Genomic DNA, 23,042 nt, shown 5'->3' with positions numbered 1-23,042 from the left:
CAAATCATAAAAGAACCAAGGTTGCCTACCCCTGTTCTCGTCTAACCGTCTAGGACGGAGGTCTTCAAACTTGGCCCTTTTATGACTTGTGGACTTCAACTCCCAGAATTCCTCAACCAGGCATGCTGGCTGAGAAATTCTGGGACCTGAAGTCCACAAGTCATAAAAGGGTCAAGTTTAGGTCCAATAAAACTTGAATTAAAAAGAAAAATAAAAGGGTCAAGTTTGAAGACCCCTGTTCTAGGATGTGCTTTCCTGCGAAGGTTGTCCAAGCCTCTTTGGAAAAGCCTCCAGAGATGGAGAACCTACAGCTTCCATAGGAGATATTAGTCCAGATCTTATTGCTGGGAAGTGTTTCCTGATATTTAAATAAAACCTAAGTAGTTCACTTATCAAACCGGACAACAGTCTTGTGAGGTAGGCTGGGCCAAGAGTAATTGGCCTGAGGAGCTTTGATGGTTGAGAGGGGATTAGAACATGACTCCTCCCACTCCTCATCCAGATCCAGAGGACACAAACCCTTAGACCGGGTTTTTTCCCCCCCAAACCTGACCCTTTTATGACTTGTGGACTTCAACTCCCAGAATTCCTCAACCAGGCACACCGGCTGAGAAATTCTGGGACCTGAAGTCCACAAGTCATAAAAGGGTCAAGTTGAACCCTGACAGCCCTGCAGCTCCAGCCGTCTCTTGCTCAGGCTTGTGCGGTGCTGCCACCGGTTCAACTCATTCCCCTCCCCTGCTACCACTTTTCTAGAATTTGTCCTGTACCACCTGCCAGGTGCCCATGTACCGCAGGTGGTACCCGTACCACTGGTTGAAAAGCCCTGCCCAAAGTCACCTAGCTGGCTTTCATGGCTAAGGACGAGACTAGAACTCACCGTCTCCTATTTTCTAGCCTGATGCCTTAACCACAAGGCAACTCCAACTTACACCCCTCATTTTCCCTATTTGACTATAAGAGGAATTTTTACAACTTAGATTTATTTTCATTCCTCACACTGTGTAGAATGTCAAAACATCATTTCCAAAGTCTTGGGTTTATTTTAATTTTCCCTTCGCTCCTTCTCTTTTTCCAGTTTCCCACACATTATTGAAAAATCTTCATTTCTATTTTCAGTCTCCGTCACTTAAGTGAGCATTTATCCATAATCTCTGTTCGGCACTGTCTGAGCTGTAATAATAACAATAAAAACACTTCTATAAATACACTTTCCAATATGTAGTGAAATGTATGGTTCTTATTTGAAGGATGCAATTAACGGTGTTACTTGATACCTAGAAAAACTGGGGGGAACCATGCAGCCAGATGTCAGATGTTCCAAGTCAAGCTGCCTTTTGCCATTGACTGGTAGTGATTTTGTGCAATTGACTGACAACGATTTTGCTCAAGTAATAAAAACACTTCCATAAATACATTTTCCAATAGGAAGTGGAAAGGGCAGTTCTCGCTTGAAGGATGCAGTTAACGGTGTTACTTGAAAGCTAGAAAAACTGCTGGGAACTATCCTCCAGGAAGTACGGGGAGTCCTTGACTTATGACCAGTTACTTAACGACCAGAGGATTCAGAAAAACGAAAGAGATCATTGTCGGCTTCAGAAAAGGCAGGCACAGCCACACTCCTCTGCACATGAATGATTCACCTGTGGAGGTGGTTGTTGTTGTTAGTTGCGAAGTCGTGTCCAACCCATCGCGACCCTATGGACAATGTTCCTCCAGGCCTTCCTGTCCTCTACCATCTTCTGGAGTCCATTTAAGCTCACGCCTACTGCTTCAGTGACTCCATCCAGCCACCTCATTCTCTGTCGTCCCCTTCTTCTTCTCTTGCCCTCGATCTTTCCCAGCATTAGGCTCTTCTCCAGTGAGTCCTTCCTTCTCATTAGGTGGCCAAAGGATGTGAGTTTTAGCTTCAGGGTTGATCTCCTCTAGGACTGACCGGTTTGATTGCCTTGCAGTCCAAGGAACTCGGAGGAGTCTTCTCCAGCACCAGAGTTCAAAGGCCTCAATTCTTTGGCGCTCAGCCTTTCTTATGGTCCAGCTTTCACTGCCATACATTGCAACTGGGAAGACCATAGCCTTGACTATACGCACATTCCTGGATGTGCAGCTAACGAGTAGGCCAACCTGGTCGCTCAACATTGAGACCCTGGTGAAGCGGGCAGAGCAGCGCCTGCATTTTCTGCATCGCATGAGAAAAGCACATCTTCCTTCCCCCGTCCTGACCACTTTCTACAGGGGGACGACGGAGAGCATCCCGTCATACGGCATCACAGTCTGGTTTGGAAGCATCCCTGCTTCGGACAGGAAGGCAGTGCAGAGTGGTGAGGACGGCAGAAAAGATCATCGGCAGTTCCCTCCTTCCCATCCAGGACGTGGCACAGAAGCGTTGCTTGAACAGGGTCCACAAGATTGTCTGTGACGCTACACATCCTCTTCACAACCTGTTTTCCTTGTTACCTTCTGGGAAGAGAGGGCTCCGTGGTATCTGAAACAGAACATCGAGATTCAGTCCCACTTTTGTTCCATACAGTATCAACCTTGTGAACTCTAAAGCTTCCTCTTTCCGCTATGTATTCAAGGTGGACAGTGATTAATATATATGTATGTATGGGGTAAGGGACGCGGTGGCTCAGTGGGTTAGGACGCTGAGCTCGTCGATCAGAAGGTCGGCAGGTTGGCGGGTCGAATCCTGAGTGCCGCGTAACAGAGTGAGCGCCTGTTACTCATCCCAGCTTCTGCCAACCTAGCAGTTTGAAAGCACGTAAAAATGCAAGTAGAAAAATAGGGACCACTACTGTGGGAAGGTAACAGCGTTCCGTGCGCCTTTGGCGTCTAGTCATGCCGGCCACATGACCACGGAGACGTTCTCGGACAAGTGCTGGCTCTTCGGCTTTGAAACGGAGATGAGCACCGGCCCCTAGAGTCGGAAACGACTAGCATGCATGTGCGGGGGAACCTTTACCTTTACCTTTATGTATGGGGTAGGTAAAAATGACAATAAAAGTTATCCTCTCCTATGCTATCCTATCCTGTTCTATATCTTCTTGTCCTTCCCTTCCCTTCCCTTCCCTTCCCTTCCCTTCCCTTCCCTTCCCTTCCCTTCCCTTCCCTTCCCTTCCCTTCCCTTCCCTTCCCTATCCTATCCTATCCTATCCTATCCTATCCTATCCTATCCTATCCTATCCTATCTGCAATGCTTTGCTTAACAACCATGGCAAAAAGTTTGCAAACTTGAGGGTGTCTTACTTAACAACCGTCTTGCTTAGCAATGGAATGGAAACTGCGATCAAAATTTCCATTGCTAAGCAAGGCGGTTGTTAACTGAGTCAAGCTCAATTTTACCACCCTTTTTTGCCACGGTTGTTAAGCAAACCGCTGCTGTTAAGTGAATCCTGGTGGTCCTTAAGCCAAATCCAGCTTCCTTTATTGATTTTGGCTGTCGGAAGCCAGCTGGGAAGGTCGCAAATGAGGATCACATGACCCCAGGATGCTGCAGCTGTCATAAATACATGCTGGTTGGCCAAGCACCCCCCGATTTTGGCCACCTGATCTTGGGGGCGCTGCGGCATTTGTAAGTGCGAGGACCGGCTGTAAGTCCATTTTTTCAGGGCAGTTGTAACTTCAAACAGTCGCTACACAAATGGTTGTAAGTTGAGGACTACCTGCAACCTTTCCAAGTACAGGTAGTCCTTGACCTATGACCACTGTGGAACCCCAAAATTTCTGTTACTAAGCGAGATGGTGGTGAAGTGAATTTTTCCCCATTTTGCGACCTTCCTTGCCACTGTCATTAAGTGGATCGCTGTGGTTAGGAAGTCAGTAACAAAGTTATTAAGTGAATCACTGCAGTCATTAAGTGAGTCACAAGGTCGTTAAGTGAATCTGGCTTCCCCCGTTGACTTTGCTTCTCAGAAGGTGATAAAAGGGGATCCCCTGACCCCGGATGCTGCAACCGTCATAAATACGAGTCAGTTGCCAAGGGTCTGAATTTTGATCATGTGACCGTAGGGGATGCTGCAACAGTGGTAAATGTGAAAAATGGTCATAAAAGTCACTTTTTTCAGTGCCGCTGTAACTCCGAGCTGTCGCTAAACAGATGATTATAACTCGAGGACTACCTGGAGATGAAACCCAGACGTGGAAGGCTGGTTTGATGACTTGATTGGATTAAGGGTGGGTGTGTTTATTTATTTATTTATTTATTTTTGCGCTAAGGTTTTAATCAGTGATCGTAAAGGCAGGAGGGGGAGGAGGTTAAATTATCGCTAGATATTATTTTGTTATTAAGTTTTGCTTTATAGATCGGTGGGGGATTGACACAATCAATCAATCTCATAAATCAAGGGAGAGAGCCACAGGGATGTCTCTGCTTATTATAATTATTCCAATCCCTTTTTTACGCTGGACCGGGAGGGTGAAAATGGGGGTTCAAGGGCACCTTTCCCCACAGAAAAAAATAGGTGCAAAACTATGGACTGGCCGCCTCGTCTCATTCACCAGGTTGTAGTCGAGGAAATGCACCAGGTTGTAGTCGGTGCAAATTCGAGGAAGAAACCAATAAATCATCTCTGTCAGGTGGTTCTCAATTTACAACCATTGATTTAGCACAGGGCTAGGCAACCTTGGCTCTTTTATGACTCATGGACTTCAACTCCCAGAATTCCTGAGCCAGCCACGCTGAGGGGAAAGGGAGAGGTTTTCAAGCTGAGCCATGCTGCCTCAGGAATTCTGGGAGTTGAAGTCCACGAGCCATCAAAGAGCCAAGGTTAAAGACCCCTGAACTAGACATTCCCAATTCCAGCAACCGTTCTTTGTATGTTTTAGCCTCCAATCCCCTGATCATCTTTGTTGCTCTTCTCTGCACTCTTTCTAGAGTAATAATAATAATAATAATAATAATAATAATAATAATAATAATAATAATAATAATAATAATAATAATAATAATAATATAGTTGGAAGTGACCTTGGAGGTCATCCAGTCCAACCCCCTGCTCAAGCAGGAAACCCAGGAGTAGGCAACCTTGGCTCTTTTATGACTTGTGGACTTCAACTCCCAGAATTCCTGAGGCAGCATAGCTCAGCATGGAAACCTCTCCCTGTCCCCTCAGCATGGCTGGCTCAGGAATTCTGGGAGTTGAAGTCCACGAGTCATCAAAGAGCCAAGGTTGCCTACCCCTGGGTTAAGGGAAATAGGTATATCTCCTCAATGTGTGGTCCTCAAATGTAACTGCATCCATATGGAGGGAAGTGTGTAGTGGGGTGCCCCAGGGCTCTGTTCTGGGCCCAGTGCTCTTCAACATCTTCATCAGCGATTTGGAGGAGGGGATAGATGGGAACCTCATCAGATTTGCAGACGACACCAGGCTGGCAAGGAATAGCCAATACCCAAAGAAGACAGGCTTAAGATACAGGAGGATCTGGACAGACGAATCTATCTATCTTATGTCAGGGGGTCTTCAAACTTGGCCCTTTTATAACTCGTGGACTTCAACTCCCAGAATTCCTGAGCCAGCCATGCTGAGGGAAAAGGGAACCATGCTGGCTCAGGAATTCTGGGAGTTGAAGTCCACAAGTCATGGGGCCATAGTTCCCACATGCTGGCTCAGGAATTTTGGGAGTTGAAGTCCACTTTTTTTTTGTTTTTCTTTGAAGACATTTCGCTTCTCCTCCAAGAAGCTTCCTCAGCTCTGACTGGATGGTGAAGAATGGAAGGATTTATACTCCTTGCAGACAGCTGATCCTTTGCATTCTTTAGAGCAGGGGTCCTCAAACTTGGCCAGTCTAAGACTTGTGGACTTCAACTGCCAGAATTCCCAAGCCAGCATGGCTGGCTGGGGAATTCTGGGAGTTGAAGTCCACAATTCTTAAAGTGGCCAAGTTTGAGGAACCCCTGTTTTAGAGGGCCATTGAGGCCATTTGGAGGATTTATCTGTGCCCCCAGTGTTGCCCGAGTGGTGCAAATGGGTGTGGAGCACTACTCCGTCAGAGCTGAAGAAGCTTCTTGGATGAGAAGCGAAACATCTTCAAAGAGAAACAAGAAAGTCCCGTTGCCTCTTGAAAAAGCATCTTTGGGACAGCTATGACCTGGATGACTGAGAATCTCCATAGACATTAAGCGATGCACCTCAAATGGGCTAATTTACAGAATGCACCCCCAAATCTGGAACCCCCAACTCCCACGGGATTGCAAAGTGTGGGACTTCAGTGCTGCTACACGAAGGTTGCGTAGACCAGTAAAGTTCTACATTTAGGCAAGAAAAACCAAATGCACAGGTATAGTATGGGTGGTACCTGGCTCAATAGTAGTAACTGTGAGATGGGCCTTGGCGTCTTAATAGACAATCACTTAAATGTGAGCCAGCCCGTGTGTGGCAGCTGCCAAAAAAGGCAACACAATCCTAGTGTCATGGTTCCGACAGATGAAACTCTTCAAAGGAACTTCGAGGCATTGTTTACCTTAAAGGATCTTTTATTCGAGTAGCATAACATCGACACTTACATAATCGAAGTCGAAAACTGAATTTCCCCTCCGCTGGGCACTTAGTATCCAAGCACAATTCCCTCCTCCAATTAAAAGTCATAAATCACATTCCCCAATTAGCTTGAAGCGCGGGCTTCCTCTCCAGCTCTCCAGCCCGCCAATTCTTTATCAGCTCTGGGCTCAGTAACCTTGTTTCTCATGCTAGGTTTAGTGTTGTTATGTCTAGCTGGACTCTCATTTGCATTCCCCCCTCCCAGCACCATCTGAGTCTAAAAGCGATAGAGGAAAAATGGCTGCATTTCCATTTGTTGTCAATGCAAAAACATCCGATGTTGGCAGTGTTGACACCTAGGCTGCGTCAACAGAGGGATAGAATCAAGATCACGTGAAGTGTTAATACCACTTTACAATGCCTTGGTAAGGCCACCCTTGGAATCCCCCATCCACTTTTGGTCCCCACGATGTAAAAAAGATGTTGAGACTCTAGAAAGAGTACAGAGAAGAGCAACAAAGATGATCGGGGGACTGGAGGCTAAAACATCTAAAGAAACAAGGATGAAGGTTCGTTATCCGAGCTTGTGGGTTGGTTTCTGAATCTGATTTTGCTTGTCAGAAGGTCGCCAAAGGGGATCCCCTGACCCCGGGACGCTGCAAGCGTCATAAATACGAGTCAGTTGCCAAGTGGCTGGATTTTGATCACGTGACTACGGGGGATGCTGCAACGGTTGTAAGTGTGAGAAACGATCGTAAGTCACTTTTTTCAGGGTCGTAACTTCAGACAGTCAGTAAAGAAAGTGTTGTAAATTGAAAACTGCCCGTATTCCAAAGAAAGTGGCAGATCCTTTCGTAAAGCCAATCTGACAAGCCAGGAGGAGCGTCAGAGTCCAGATGAAAGATTGGTGCGGGGTGGGCGGCTGCATTGCAAATGTCCAAGGATGAGGCCTGCTGGGTTTTCTTGGCCAAACGTGAGAACTTGCCCTCTGGGTGACAAACATCGAGGTAGTGAAGCGATTAAAGGATGCACTGCAGCCGAATGTGGGTTAAAATCTACCTCCTTGAGGCCACTTGTTCTGACCTCAGCTCAGCCTACCTTATAGGGTTGCTGTGAAGAAAGAGTGGAGGAGGTATCTGTCTTCATTCCTGGAGGAAAGGCAGAATTTCAATTTAGATCCTCCTCCTCCTCCTCCTCTCCTCTTCCCCATCCTTCTCATTTTCTCTCTCTCTCCTCCTCCTCCTCCACTCTCCCATCTGTCTTTCTCCTTTCCTCCTTTCCTGCTCCTGCTCTCTGCCTTCCTCTTTCTCCTCTCCCTCCCATCCGTCCCCTTCTCCTTATTTTTCTCCTCCTCCTCCTCCTCCTCCTCCTCCCTTTCCCATCCTTCTCATTCTCTCCTCCTCCACTCTCCCATTCGTCTTTCTCCTTTCCTCCTTTCCTGCTCCTGCTCTCTGCCTTCCTCTTTCTCCTTTCCCTCCCATCCTTCCCCTTCTCCTTATTTTTCTCCTCCTCCTCTTCCTCCTCCTCCTCCTCCTCCCTTTCCCATCCTTCTCATTCTCTCCTCCTCCACTCTTCCATTCGTCTTTCTCCTTTCCTCCTCTCCTGCTCCTGCTCTCTGCCTTCCTCTTTCTCCTCTCCCTCCCATCCTTCCCCTTCTCCTCCTGTTCCCTCTCCCCACCTTCTCATTTAATCCTCCTCCTCCTCTCATCACCTCCGTCCCTCCCTCCCTCCTCCTCATGCTATGCTATGCCCGCCATGCCATGCCATGCCACCCAGGAGACCCCCTTGGCAGCAAATACCCAGGGCCAGCCCTCTACCCATTCCACACACACACACACACACACACACACACACACACACACACTGCAGTGAGACAGTGCATAGGAACCTTCCCTACAAGATGTGTATTCATCCCTCCCTCCATGCCTTGATGACCCTCAAGGCAACGGCTGCAATCCCGGGTCGCTCTCCCCTCCGTGCCTGCTCTTCCCTCCCCACTGCCGGCTGGCCGGCTGGCCTCCCCCCACCCCTTTAGCAGCTTTTCCCAGCCAGCTGCATCCCTAGTGATGGCCTCTGAGGGAGCTTCCCTCTTCTGCAGCTCTGCTTCTCTCCCCCCCTGCCCCTCCCCCAGTTTTGAAGGTCATCAGTGGCAGTGGAGAAAACGGGCCAAAGGATCTGAAGATTAATCGGGTTTCAAGGTTTAGGTCTCAAGTCTGCCAAGCTGGTCTGCAGAGGGGAGCCAATGACAGTGAATGCAATTTTATATACACGAGTGGGTCCTTACCGGGAGCAAAAAATAAAATAAAAATTAAAAATCTCCTCCTTTGAAAGGCTCTTTGCAGCCTGGGCTTCCATCTGAATTTCGTTAAAGGAGACCAGCTCTTAAGTCGACTTCTCAGATGTCCAATTAAAGGAGTGGAAATCTTTTTCATTTCCTTGCTGAAGTTCGCTTGGAGGACAACCACACCGGGAGTCGTCTGATCCAAAGGACAGAAGCTCGGGAAGGCGCGACTCACATTCCCATAAATTGGCACTTACGACTGCTCTGAGACGCTTTCTCACGTTACAGTTCTGCTCCCGAACTCAGATTACTTTCATCTGACCTTTGTCGTCAGTAGCAGCGGTTTGTCCTTTTGTGTGTGTGTGTGTGGTTTTTTTTGTGTGGGTTGCAAAGCACCCGAAGGCCAGGTAAGGAACAAAGGATGGAATCTGATCAAGGAGAGATTCAACCTAGAACTAAGGAGAAACTTCCTAATAGTCAGGACAATTAACCGGTGGAACTGCGTGCCACCAGAAGTTGTGAGTGCTTCATCACTGGAGGTTTTAAAGAAGAGACTGGACAGCCACTTGTCTGAAATTCTATAAGAAGCCCACGGATGGAAACTAACCAAGGAGAGAAGCAACCTAGAACTAAGGAGGAATTTCCTAACAGTGAGAACAATTAATCAGTGGAACAACCTGCCTCCAGAAGCTGTGAATGCTCCAACAGTGGAGGTTTTATAGAAGAGATTACACAACCGTTTGTCTGGAATGGGATTGGGTTTCCTGCTCCAGCAGGGGTTTGGACTATAAACAGAGGCATAGAATCAGGATCGCGCAAAGTATTAGTACCGCTTTACAAAGCCCTAGTAAGACCACACCTGAAATATTGCAGCCAATGTTGGTCACCAGATCACAAAAAAGATGTAGAGAGTTTGGAGAAAATTCAGAGAAGAGCAACTAGGATGAACAAAGGCCTGGAGAGTAAAACATATGAAGAACGGTTGTGGAACATGGGTTTGGCCAGTCTAAAGAAAAGAAGAAATAGGGGAGACATGATACCAGCTATTCCCGTATCTGAGGGGCTGCCACAAGGCAGAGGGGGCCAGGTTGTTCACCAAAGCACCAGAGGGAAGGATAAGAAACAATGGTTGGAAACTGACCAAAGAGAGAAGCAACCTGGAATTAAGGAGAAACTTCCTGACAGTGAGGACAATCAACCAGTGGAACAGCTTGCCACCAGAAATCGTGGCGCTCCACCACTGGAGATTTTTAAGAATAGACTAGACATTCACCTGTCTGAGATGGTGTAGGTTCTCCTGCTTGAGCAGGGGGCTGGACTAGAAGACCTCCAAGGTCCCTTCCAGCTTGATTTGCGTCTGATTCTTGGAGACTGCCTGGATAAGACCCTGCAATTTTCTTATAAGACTTCTGTCCTGGTCATTCCTTCTGCCATTACAGGTAATCCTTGATCTACGACCAGAACTGATCCCAAATTTGTTGCTGCTAAGCAGGGCAGTTAAGTCAGTTTTGACTCGTTCTACGATCTTTTTTGGGCAGGAAAGCACTGCAGTTGTGTTAAATGAATCATGCAGCCTTTAAGGGAATCTGCCCTCTCTGATAGATTTTTCTTATTGAAAGGTTGTCCATGATGACCGCGTGACCCTGGAACGCTGCAACCATCATAAATATGAGTCAGTTGACAAGCGTTTGAATTTTGATCACATCACACAGACACAGACACAGACACACACACACACACACACACACACACACACATGCTGCGACGGTCCTAAGGGGGAAAACCGGTCCTAACTCGCTTTTCTCAGTGCTGTCGTACCTTTGAACGGTCACTAGAAGAATCGTTGTAAGTCGAGAACTATCTGATGTCAACGCTGCTGACATCGGATGTTCCTGCTTTGACAAACAGATGGAAATGCGGCCATTTTTTCCTCTGTCGCTTTTAGAGTTAGATGATGTTGGGAGGGGGGATGTGGATGAGAGTCCAGCTAGTCCTAACAATAATAACTCAGCAGTAGGAACCCAAGGTCATTGGGCCCAGAGTTGATAGAGATCTGGCAGGATGGAGAGCTGGGGAGAAAGCCCGCCCTTCAAGTTAATTGGGGAATATAATAAACAAATAAATAAATAAATAAAATAAAAATAAAAATAAATAAATAAAAATAAAAATAAAAATAAAAATAAAATATAATAATAATAATAATAATAATAATAATAATAATAATAATAATAATAATAATAATAATAATAATAATAATAATAATAATAATAATAATGTTGGAAGGGACCTTGGAGGTCATCTAGTCCAACCCCCAGCTCAGGAAGGAAACCCTATACCTGTGGTGGTGAACCTATGCCATCGCCCCAGCCCTAGGCCTTCAGCTGGGTTTTATAAAACCTTTTCGCTTTAGGCCTCCACCACCGTGTGCAAAAAAAAGGAGAAAAGGTTCAATCAATCAATCAATTTCAACTTCTTGTGGGAAAAAAAAAATCTCGCAAAGTTGGAATTGATTGATGGAATTTTTTAGTCCCACCCACTCTGCCATTACCATGGCAGCCACGCCCACCCAATGGACCATGTCCACCCGGCACCCGACGATAGATAAGTGGGTTTTGGGTTGCGGTTTGCGCACTCGGTCTCTAAAAGGTTCGCCATCACTACCCTATACCATTTCAGACTATACCATTTTAGTCTCTTCTTAAAAACTTCCAGTGTTGGAGCATTCACCGCTTCTGGAGGAAGGTTGTTCCACTGGTTAATTGTTCTAACTATCAGGAAGTTTCTCCTTAGTTCTAGGTTGCTTCTCTCCTTGATTAGTTTCCATCCGTTGCTTCTTGTCCTGCTTTCAGGTGCTTTGGAGAATAGCTTGGCTCCCTCTGCTTTGGGGCAGCCCCTGAGATACTGGAAGACGGCTATCATGTCCCCCCTCGTCCTTCTCTTCATTAAACTCGACAATTCCAGCAACCGTTCTTTCTATGTTTAAGCCTCCAGACCCTTGATCATCTTTGTTGCTCTTCTCTGTACTCTTTCTAGAGTCTCAACAACTTTTGTACATCGTGGTGACCATAACTGGAGGCAGTATTCCAAGTGTGGCCTTCCCAAGGCTTTGTAAAGTGGTATTAACACTTCCCGTGATCTTGATTCTCTCCCTCTGTTCATGCAGCCTAGCACTGTGCTGGCTTTTTTGGCAGCTGCACACGGCTGGCTCATATTTAAGTGATTGTCCACTAGGACTCCGAGATCCCTCTCACAGTTGCTACTATTGAGCAAGGTACCACCTATACCAGGGGTAGGCAACCTCGGCTCTTTTATGACTCATGGACGTCAACTCCCAGAATTCCTGAGTCAGCTGACTCAGGAATTCTGGGAGTTGGAGTCCATGACTCATAAAAGAGCCGAGGTTGCCTACCCCTGTCCTATACTGGACCTGTACACTTGGTTTTTCTCGTCTAAGTGTACAACCTTGCTTTTTTTCACCACTGAATTTCATTTTGTTAGAGAGCGCCCAGTGCTGAAGTCCGTCCAGATCCTTCTGTATCTTAAGTGATTTATGACTGTTAATTGGAGGAGGGAATTGCACTTTGTACAATTTTTATCCAGGGGAAGGGACTTCAGTTTTTGTCTTCGACTATGTGGTGCCAATACTTTCTTTCTTGAATAAAAGATCCTTTAAGGAAAACAATGCCTCGAAGTCCTTTTGAAGAGATTCATCTGTCCGAACCATGACATTTGGATCATCATCGTCATTGCAGTGTACGCCTCCCAGCATACACAAAGGACAGCACAGCAGGAGGCTGATGGTGCAGATCAGCAGAGGGGCTGGACAGCTCCGGGCAATGACTGCTCACTCAGGATAAGCCTAATGACTTAAGCTGTTGACAGCCCCAGGCATGGTCAGCCTGGTGGGAAGCCAGGATCTACACCCATTGTCACCTGCACTGGCAGAAAGCCCAGGTTTGAACTGATTGGATGCCATCCACCTGGGCAGGTACAAATAGACGCCAGGCTTCCCTGTTTCCCCAGTTCGTTCTGTTCAGAATAAACTCATCTCTACCCCAGCTCTGTGTCCGTCTCTATGTGAAGCACGCGACTTTACAGTCACCCTCAACTTTTGCAACTATATGCCATCGCCCCTTAATTTTGATCACGTGACCAAGGAGAATGCTGCAATTGTTGTCACACGCGAGGACTGGTCGTAAGTCACTTTTTTCCGGTGCTGCTGTAATTGTGAAGGGTCGCTAAGTGAAAGTCGAGGATCACCTGCAAAGAGCTGGTTTTACTTTCAGTCTGATTGGAAGGGAAACTCAGACTTAGTAACCGAATAACAGGGTTGGAAGGTACCGCGGAGGTCATCTAGTCCAACCCCCTGCTCAAGCAGGAGACCCTATACCATTTCAGACCAATGGCTGTCCAGTCTCTTCTTCAAGACTTCCACAACTTCTGGTGGCAAGCTGTTCCACTGGTTAATTGTCTTCCCTGTTAAGAAGTTTCTCCTTATTTCTAGGTTGCTTCTCTCCTGGATTCGTTTCCATCCATTGCTTCTTGTCCTGCCTTCAGGCGCTTTGGAGGATAGCTTGACTCCCTCTTCTTTGGGGCAGCCCCTGAGATACTGGAAGACGGCTATCCTGTCTCCGCTATTTCTTCTTTTCACTTCACTTGATCTGCTTTATGACATCTTTGGGATGCAGAACAGAACTTCTTTTTTTCCCCCTCCACATTTGGAAAAGGATGCTCAAAGACCTCCAAATTTTCACCTGGTTGATCCTTCCAACCCACCCGGACCATCAGAGCATCCCTGGTCTTTTAGCTGACATTCCTCCGCTGGCACTTCCAGCTAGCTTGTTCTCGGTGTCTTGTTTCTCACACCACCCTCCTTGAAACTTTAATTAATTTATGTATTGTTGCTGTGCTCAGCGCCCGACCTTTTTCTTCTCATCTGGAGATGGATGATGGCTAATGGCGGAGCTTCAAAAAAGAAAAAGAAAAAAAGAACGAGATTTATTTGCCAAGGAGGAGGAGGAGAAAAAAAAACAACTGCAGTAATGATTGGGCAGATTGCTTATTTCCCTGCCTGCCTTCTTGAAGATGGCAGTTTAGACTCAATAGATCTGACATGAAATTGCCTTTTGAGGGAAGACAGCTCTTTTCGGATGCTCAACAAGATGATGACGCGAAAGGAGCCTGAAACATGGGAAGAAGGGCTGCAGGAATTGGGGTATGTCTAGTTTAATGAAAGGCAGGACGAGGGGTAGCATGATAACAGTCTTCCAATATTTGAGAACCATGAGGACTAGAAACTTACTGCACTTTCAAAGGTATTTATTTATTTATTTAATGCACCACCCACCCTGTCTGTCTTCACCATATTTGAGGGGCTGCCACAAAGAGGGGGGGGGGTGTCAACTTTTTGTCCAAAGCGCCTGAAGGCAGGACAAGAAGCAACGGATGGAAACTCATCAAGGAGAGAAGGAACCTAGAACTAAGGAAAAACTTCCTGGCAGTTAGAACGATTAACCAGTGGAACAACCTGCCTCCAGAGGTGGTAAATGCTCCAACACTGGGAGTTTTTAAGAAGAGACTGGCCAGCCATTTGCCTGAAATGGTATAGGGTTTCCTGCCTGAGCAGGGGGTTGGACTAGATGACCTCCAAGGTCCCTTCCTATTCTATTCTATTCTATTCTATTCTATTCTATTCTATTCTATTCTATTCTATTCTATTCTATTCTATTCTATTCTATTCTATTCTATTCTATTCTATTCTATTCTATTCGGCAGATGGTGTAGGGTCTCCTGATTGAGCAGGGGTTGGACTAGATGATCTCTAAGGTCCCTCTCCAACTCTGTTATGCTGTTACTTGTATAAGAAAGCAGAGAAGACAAGAGTCTGGACCCCCACTCTTCCCAACTCGGGGGTGGGGTGGGGGGCAGATCTTCAGAGACCGCACCTTTTCTCTCTCCCCCCCCTTTTTCCCCCCTCTTCCCCAAACATTCCAAAGAGAGAGAGAGAGAGAGACTATGAAGTCGCTTGGAATTTGTTCAGGATTGTTAAGCAAGGATTTGCCAAATATCAGAAAGTTAAACCTTTAAAAACCGGGATTGTTTGGAGGAGGGCGGCGAGAATTCGAAAGGTGCTCTGACTGTAGAAATTGATGGCTTAGCGTAAATTCTCCAGTTGCATTTTCTTTAGAGCTTGGCGTTTCCTTTGTCAAAAAGTATTATTCTGTTTAGTAAAACCGTTCAGAGTGGCTTTTTCTTTTCTCTCTCTCTTTTTTTTCCTAAAAGGCCTGGATGCAATCTTCTTTTGCAAGAATAATCTCCCATTGCAAGGTAAACCTTGGCTTACAGCCACAGCTGAGCCCCTGAGCACCTATCCAGCCTAGACGAGTCCAAATCACCAAGACCAGATGGATTACACCCCAAAGTGTAATTATTATTATTATTTCTATTGCTAAGTGAGAAAGCTGTTAAGTGAGTTTAGTTCTCATGTTATAAACTTTGATGCCAATAATAATAATAATAATAATAATAATAATAATAATAATAATAAAAAATGCCAAATCCAGTGTGAACATCTGGCTGACTGTTCGATAATTAATAATAATAATAGTAGTAGTAGTAGTAATGCCAAATCCAGTGTGAACATCTAGCTGACTGTGCGATGATCAATAACAACAACAACAACAACAACAAAAATAATGTTGGAAGGGTCCTTGGAGGTCATCTAGTCCAACCCCCAGGCAGGCAGGAAACCCTGTACCATTTCAGACAAGTGGCTGTCCAGTCTCTTCTTAAAAACTTCCAGTGTTGGAGGCAGGTAGTTCCGCTGGTTAATTGTTAATTAAATTGTTAATTGTTCTCACTGTCAGGAAGTTTCTCCTTAGTTCTAGATTGCTTCTCTCTTTGGTTAGTTTCCATCCGTTGCTTCTTGTCCTGCCTTCAGGTGCTTTGGAGAATAGCTTGACTCCCTCTTCTTTGGGGCAGCCCCTGAGATACTGGAACATGGCTATCATGTCACCCCTCGTCCTTCTCTTCATTAAACTAGACATATCCAATTCCAGCAACCGTTCCTTATATGTTGTGTGTAACATGGTTGTGTGGGAAGAATCTGGAGAGAGAAATATTTTAGGGAATATTAAAAAGGCAGAATATATTTCCCCACATATAAGGGAGCAGATCTTCAAAAAGTCAGAAAGTTCTCCACCTGCTAGTCAGACAACTCAGCAGAAACCAGCTTTTAGAAATGCAGGTGTAATAATCCATTCAGGAAGGTTGGAGCCTCCCAGCTAGAAACTGAAGAGATTAGGAAGACAAGGACCCTTAAAATCTACATACCCCACCCAAACTCTAAGACAGGAAACATAATAGGATTAACCCACGGATGCCAAAGGGGCACCCCCAAACTCAGGTCAAAGTTCATGACACAGGAAATACAAAGCCTCAATCAGGAACAGGAAACAACCTCAAGAGCCCCAGATGGTATAAAAACCCACCATTCCCTGCTACATGTGGTCACTCTTTTCTTCCAGCGCCATCTTTCTTTCTGGCTCTCCTCTTCAATAAACTGCAACCTTCTTTCTAAAGCAGTCGCCATGTTGTTTATTCCCAGCTTGGACTGGACCCTGATGAAGATTTCTCCTTCCACAATTGTTAAGTGAATCTGGCTTCCCCATTACGTTTGCCGGTCAGAAGGTCACAAAACTGATCACGTCTCCCCAGGACATTGCAACCGTCGTAAATATGAGCCTCTGAATTTTGATCACGTGACCACGGGGATGCTGCAACTGACGTACGTGTGAAAAACGGTCAGAGGTCACTTTTTTCAGTGCCGTCGTAACTTCGAATGGTCACTAAATGAACTCTTGTAAGTCAGGGACCACCTTTACACACTCCTTTTTTTTTAAAGAAAGGAACCCTTGCTTGTACTATACGGTCTTTCTTCCTCCTATTTTCCCCACAAGACCTCTGGGAAGGGGCTTGGGCGGAGAGAGAGGGATTAGCCCAAAGTCACCCAGATGGCTGTCATGCCTAAGGCGGGACTAGAACTCACTGTCTCCTATTGATTGGCCCAAAGTCACCCAGATGGCTTTCGTGCCAAAGGCGGGACTAGAACTCACCATCTCCTGATGATTGGCCCAAAGTCACCCAGCTGGCTTTCGTGCCTAAGGCAGGACTAGAACTCACCATCTCCTGATGATTGGCCCAAAGTCACCCAGCTGGCTGTCATGCCTAAGGCAGGACTAGAACTCACCATCTCCTGATGATTGGCCCAAAGTCACCCAGCTGGCTTTCGTGCCTAAGGCGGGACTAGAACTCACCATCTCCTGATGATTGGCCCAAGGTCACCCAGCTGGCCTAAGGCAGGACTAGAACTCACCATCTCCTGATGATTGGCCCAAAGTCACCCAGCTGGCTTCTGTCTGTCTGTCTGTCTGTCTGTCTGTCTGTCTGTCTGTCTGTCTGTCTGTCTGTCTATCTATCTATCTATCTATCTATCTATCTATTTTTCTTTCTACATCTCTCTCTCTCTTTTTCTTTCTCTCTCTCTCCCTCTCTCTCTCTCTGCCTCTTGTTGAATCTGCCAAGGGTTCCACAGACTCCTGACTCTTAGCTTCAGATTCAGAATTGGAAATCTACTTTTTTCTCCATATAAAATTATCTTTACCCGGTTAAGAAGCCCACCCACCCACCTACCCACCCATCCACAATGATTTCTTCCCTAGCTGTTGCTGCAGCTCCCAGAGGTTCTGTGCAATTTCTTTGAAAATGCCAAGAAGTTATAATATTTGAGTTCTGGATTTGGTGACATTTAAACAAGAGCGTTATAAATCTGACCTCATTGTGTTTAGTTAAATCTTGTGACAGGGAAGGGTAGGAAAATCTCTGATTGCAATAGTGACTCCGTTATTACGGCTAAGCGGGAAGGAAATTGCCAGAGGAAAACCGAGGGAGAACCACAGGTAATCCCTGACTTACAACCATTCGTTTAACGACCGTTTGAAATTAGAACGGTGCTGGAAAAAGTGACTTATAACTGGTCCTCACACTTACTGTATAACCATTTTGCGTCTCCACAGTCACGTGATCAAAATTCAGGCAACCCATCCTCTCTTTATGACCGTTGCAGTAGGCCGAGGTCATGTGATCACCATTTGCGACCTTTCTGACAAGCAAAGTCAATGGAGGAAGCCAGATTCGCTTAATGACCTCGTGATTCACTTAACAATTGCCAGGATTCGTTTAACAACCATGCCAAAAAGGTCATAAAATCAGGGGCGACTCACTAAACAGTCATGTTGCCTAGCAACAGGAATTCTGGTGTCAATTGCAGCCGTACGCTGAGCGGAATTCTGGGAGTTGAAGTCCACAAGTCTTAAGGTCACCAAATTCGCCCACCCTTGGACTAGAGATGGTCCTCAATTTATGACCACAATTGAGCCCATTTCCATTGCTAAGTGAGACTTTTGTTAAATTTTGCCCCGTTTTACGACCTTTCTTGCCACAGTTGTTAAGTGAATCACTACAGTTCTGAAGCTTGTAACACGGTCGTTAAGCGAATCTGGCTTCCCCCATTGATTTTGCTCGTCAGACAGTCGCAGAAGGGGATCAGGTGACCCCGGGACACTGCGACCATCATAAATGTGAGTCAGTTTGCCAAGCGTCTGAATTTTGACCTCGTGACCACGGGGACGCTGCCACGGTCATTAAGTGTGAAAAATGGTCATAAGTCGTCGTAACTTGAAACGGTCCCTAAATGAACTGTCATAAGTCGAAGATGATCTTTAAAGTCCCCCCCCCAAGATAAAATGAAAGCTGTCAAGAGAGAGGCCCATCCACCTTCATCCAAGCCCTTCTGCACAAGGGGAAATTGTGTTAATCTGTCGGCTGGCCAATTGACACGGCTGCCAGAACGGCGAGATTTGAACCCGTTGCTTAGCTACTGCACGATGCTAAGATTAAAGCCGGCAGACTTGCTGACGGCATTTTCCTTTCCTCATCGCTGTTGCTTTGTCCCTCCCAGAGTGATGAGACCCCAGACTATATTTCTTTTAAAAAGATCTTTTTCTTTTTAAAAAGATCTTTTGGAGGTGCAAAGGAAACAGGACTCCTCTAATGGATTGACCGATCGAAATGATCAGATTCCTGCAAGGGGATCCAGCTGAAGTGAGTTTCCGTTTAAAAAAACACCTTGGGGACAAAAATCAGAAAAACAAAATAGTGAAGATGGGTTTGCCGTTGGTTTTTCCTGGCCTGGTTCTCAGAGATGTGAGGGAAACCGAGCGAAAACAAAAACAGGCCCAGAATTCTACAAAGTCCTCGACTTACGGCTACAATTGAGCCCTGCATTTCTGTGGCTAAGCGAGACAGTTGTTCAGAAATGTGCAGAAATGGACATTTCAGACTGAAAGAAAAAAAAGAAGAAACAAAATATTTTCAAACTTGGGACTTATTTTACCGACGGTTGGAGAAACGAACTCGGGATTAGGAATTTAATTTGAATTCGTGAACGGTGAACTGAGGCAACACGTTTGTTGAATAAGCACTGTTGAATTGTATTTAAAAAAATCAGTAAAAACTTATCTTTACCCGGTTAAGAAGCCCACCCACACACCTACCCACCCATCCACAATGATTGTTGGGGGCAATAAGCTGACTTTGTAATAATGCCGCTTGGGGTGTGTGTGAAAGCCCTAATAAGCAGGCATATACATCGAATGAAGGCTACTGCTAAGCTTGTAAGCCGCCCTGAGTCTTCGGAGAAGGGCGGGATATAAATGGAATTAAAATTAAAAAAAATCTGAAAAACGGTCATTTTTCAGTGCCCTTGTAACTTTGAAAGGTCACTAATTGAACAGTTGTAAACTGAGGACTACCTGTTACAGTCCCTTTGGACAGAAAGCTGGGTTTTTCTCAGACACCGCAGTTTTCAAAAGCATCAACAGGATGGGGCAGACAAGGCAATCCAACGCTGCGTAATGGAGAGATGAAATTAAATTAACTTTACAAGTTCCCATCTTGCAGCTTTCCAGCCCCCGTATCTCCTCTCTCTCTCTCTCTCTCTCTGAAAATCTACAGTAAAAGTCAAATTTAAAGAAAAATATAGAAAAAGAAAAGGAAATTGCAGTTAGGAAATGCAATGTTAGTTACAAACTGGCAAAAAAAAAACAAACGCGGCAAAGCCATTTCATTTGTGAGATTTATTTTCTCCATGATGAGCTGGATTCGATTTTATGGCCATTTTTAAGTCACTGCAGCCATTAAGTGGAACCCACTTTCCACAACTGATGTTGTCTGACAGAAGCAACCCTGGGATTCCGATATCTGAGGGGATGCCACAGAGAAGATGGGGGTCAACCTGTTCTCCAAAGCACCTGAACGCAGGACAAGAAGCAATGGATGGAAACTAACCAAGGAGAGAAGCAACCTGGAACTAAGGAGAAACTTCCTGACAGTTAGAACAATTAACCAGTGGAACGACTTGCCACCAGAAGCCGTGAATGCTCCCACACTGGAGGGTTTTAAGAAGAGACTGGACAGCCATTTGCCTGAAATGGTATAAGGTTTCCTGCCTGAGCAGGGGGTTGGACTAGATGACCTCAAGGTCCCTTCCAGCTGCGTTATTCTTTTAAATCTTATACAGACCTGAATGGGAAGATGTCTATTTGCCTGGGAAGATATTTAGGACTTGGGCAGGCAGGGTTGGACTAGAAGACCTCCAAGGTTCCTTTCAACCCTATGGTTCTAGAATTCCATATTGGGAATAGTTTTTTTTAAAAAAAAGAATATTCCTTCAAATCTGGTTCAACAATTATGTCTTTGGCTGTTTAATGATATGCAGTGCTGTGGTTCTCCTCCCCTCCCCCTCCTCCTCCTCCTTCTCTCCTCCTCCTCCCCGGCCCCTCCCTTTTTCCCTTCTTTCCTTTCCCCTCCTCCTCTGCTCCTCTTTTTCTTCTCCTTCTTCTCCTCCCCTCCCTCTCCTTCTCCTCCTCCTCCTCCTCCTCCTCCTCTCCTCCTTCTCTACTCCTCCTCCCCGTCCCCTTCCTTTTTCCCTTCTTTCCTTTCCCCTCCTCCTCCTCCTCTGCTCCTCTTTTTCTTCTCCTTCTTCTCCTCCCCTCCCTCTCCTTCTCCTCCTCCTTCTCCTCCTCTCCTCCTCTTCTCCTCCTCTACTCCTCCTCCCCTTCCCCTTCCTTTTCCCCTCCTCCTCCTCTCTCTCCTCCTCCTCTCCTTTTCTCTAGGATCCCACAGGTTTCCTACACAAGACTCCTATAAGCTACATAAATAGTTTCAATAAGTAAGCAAATGGTTCTGCTGATCTTCCTCCTCCTCTTCTTCCTCTCTCTCCTTCCACTCCGAGGCCTTATGGGGAAAAAAAACATGGTAATCAAAACCAGCACAAAGCTTCCCCCCCCCAGTGCCCCCACCCCACCCCAGCACAAAGGACAGGCAGTGTAAATCTCTCTCCATTTCCAGCCCCATCTAAGATAAGCTAAATGATTGCGGGAGCCAGTAATATGAATCTCCCATTCAGGTCAATGCCGTGAGTCTATTTGCAAATCCATATTTTTCAAAGAGCTTGCAATTATTCAGACTTACACACACACACACACACACACACACACACCCAAATGGCTTTCTTTTTCTGAAAAAGACCTAGTGGGGAAAAAAAAGGAAAAAAAACCCTGTCCAACCTTGGCAGCTTTTAAGACTTGTGGACTTCAATTCCCAGAATTCCCCCAGCCAGCACGGAAGTTGAAGTCCGCAAGTCTTAAAAGTTGCCAAAATTGGACCGGCCCTGGGATAAGTCCTTCAACGGCATAATGGAGAGGATGAATTTAAAATTCACTTTACAACTTCCCATCTTGCAGCTTTAGAGGCCCGTAGCTCTTTCTTTCTCCTGGGAGATGATTCCCACCCCCCACCCCCATTCAAAGAAAGCCTTTGCTGACTCAGCCTCAGCCCGAGCCAGAGAAGGATTGAGGGGTGTGTGTGTCCTCACCCCCCCTCCTCCTCGGCTGTAAATAAAACAAACGGCCAGCCGCACAACGCGGTGGTCATAAAACCTGGACTGCATCAGGTTGTGTCAAGGCGCAAGAGAGGAGGAGAGTAAGAGAAACCCCAATTACGGCTGGCGTCTAAAATCTAGTCTCTGTGGCTCTTCTATTCTTCAACCGAGACAGCTGCAAATATCGCTTAGCCCAGATCAGAGTAACAGAGTAACAGAATTGGAAGGGACCTCGGAGGTCATCTAGTCCAGCCCCCTGCTCAAGCAGGAGACCCTACACCATTTCAGACAAACGATTGCCCAGTCTCTTCTTATAAAACCTCCGGTGAGGGAGCCCCCGCAGAGCTCGCAGCTTTTCAATCGGGATCACTTGAAGTTGTTGGGGAGCAGGGCAAGCCAAACCTTCCTTGGTTAGGACGCTGGAATTCTAGGATGGAAGAGGTTGGAGGAAGCCTTGAGGTCATCTAGTCCAAGCCCCAGTTCAGGGAACAAATCCACGGTCACAGCCGTGGTGGGCGCTATTGTGTAGTGGGTTCTGGACCGCATGGAAGACTCCGGACATCAGGGTTCAGCATAATAGATCTTTATTGAGGTTAGCACAGAACTGCGGACAAAGGGCTATTAGTCCCTCTTATATACCTAGCCAGGTATACCTGGGACCAATCCCCTTATCAGGATTTCCCACCAAGGACCACCCTGCCAATCCGGACAGGGTACCTTGCCACCTGGTGGTGTCGGTGGCTCATTTCTGTGGAAACATCCCCTATATACATAACACCCCTTCCCCCATACTGGAACAATAACGATAACAAATAAAAACAAATAATGAGAAACATCCAATGTGTGAATCCGGTTATTCAAACACGTCGTGACCCCTCCCTCAAAACCTTACAAAATCCTTTAGGTAAGCCGGTGGCCTATGAGTTCTGGCTGACCGTTTCAGGGTTTGCTCCGTGTTCTTGTCGACCGAGTCCTCAATTGAGTCATCAATTGAGTCCTGATTCCAAGCCCTATCCACCCCAATGTCATTGGGGCCCCCGGCCTGATGTTGCTCAGCCAAGCCAATGTCACTGGGCAACTGTCCGGTGTCAGATTGATTACCCCCTTCCGGTTGATCTCACTTCAAAACTTGTGGTTTTTCGGGGGACCGCTTCCTCAATTGGTCTATATGTCTTCTGACCTGGCGGCCTTCCTCCACCTCTACAATGTATGATACAGGCCTCGTTTTGTCAACCACCACCCCCTGAATCCAGGCATGGCCTGGCCCATAGTTCCGGGCCCAAAC

This window comes from Vipera berus (genome assembly GCF_964194415.1).
Source record: "Vipera berus genome assembly, chromosome: 1".
Classification (NCBI taxonomy): domain Eukaryota; kingdom Metazoa; phylum Chordata; class Lepidosauria; order Squamata; family Viperidae; genus Vipera; species Vipera berus.
The sequence above is the reverse complement of the archived record's forward strand: the minus strand, read 5'-3'. Positions refer to the sequence as shown.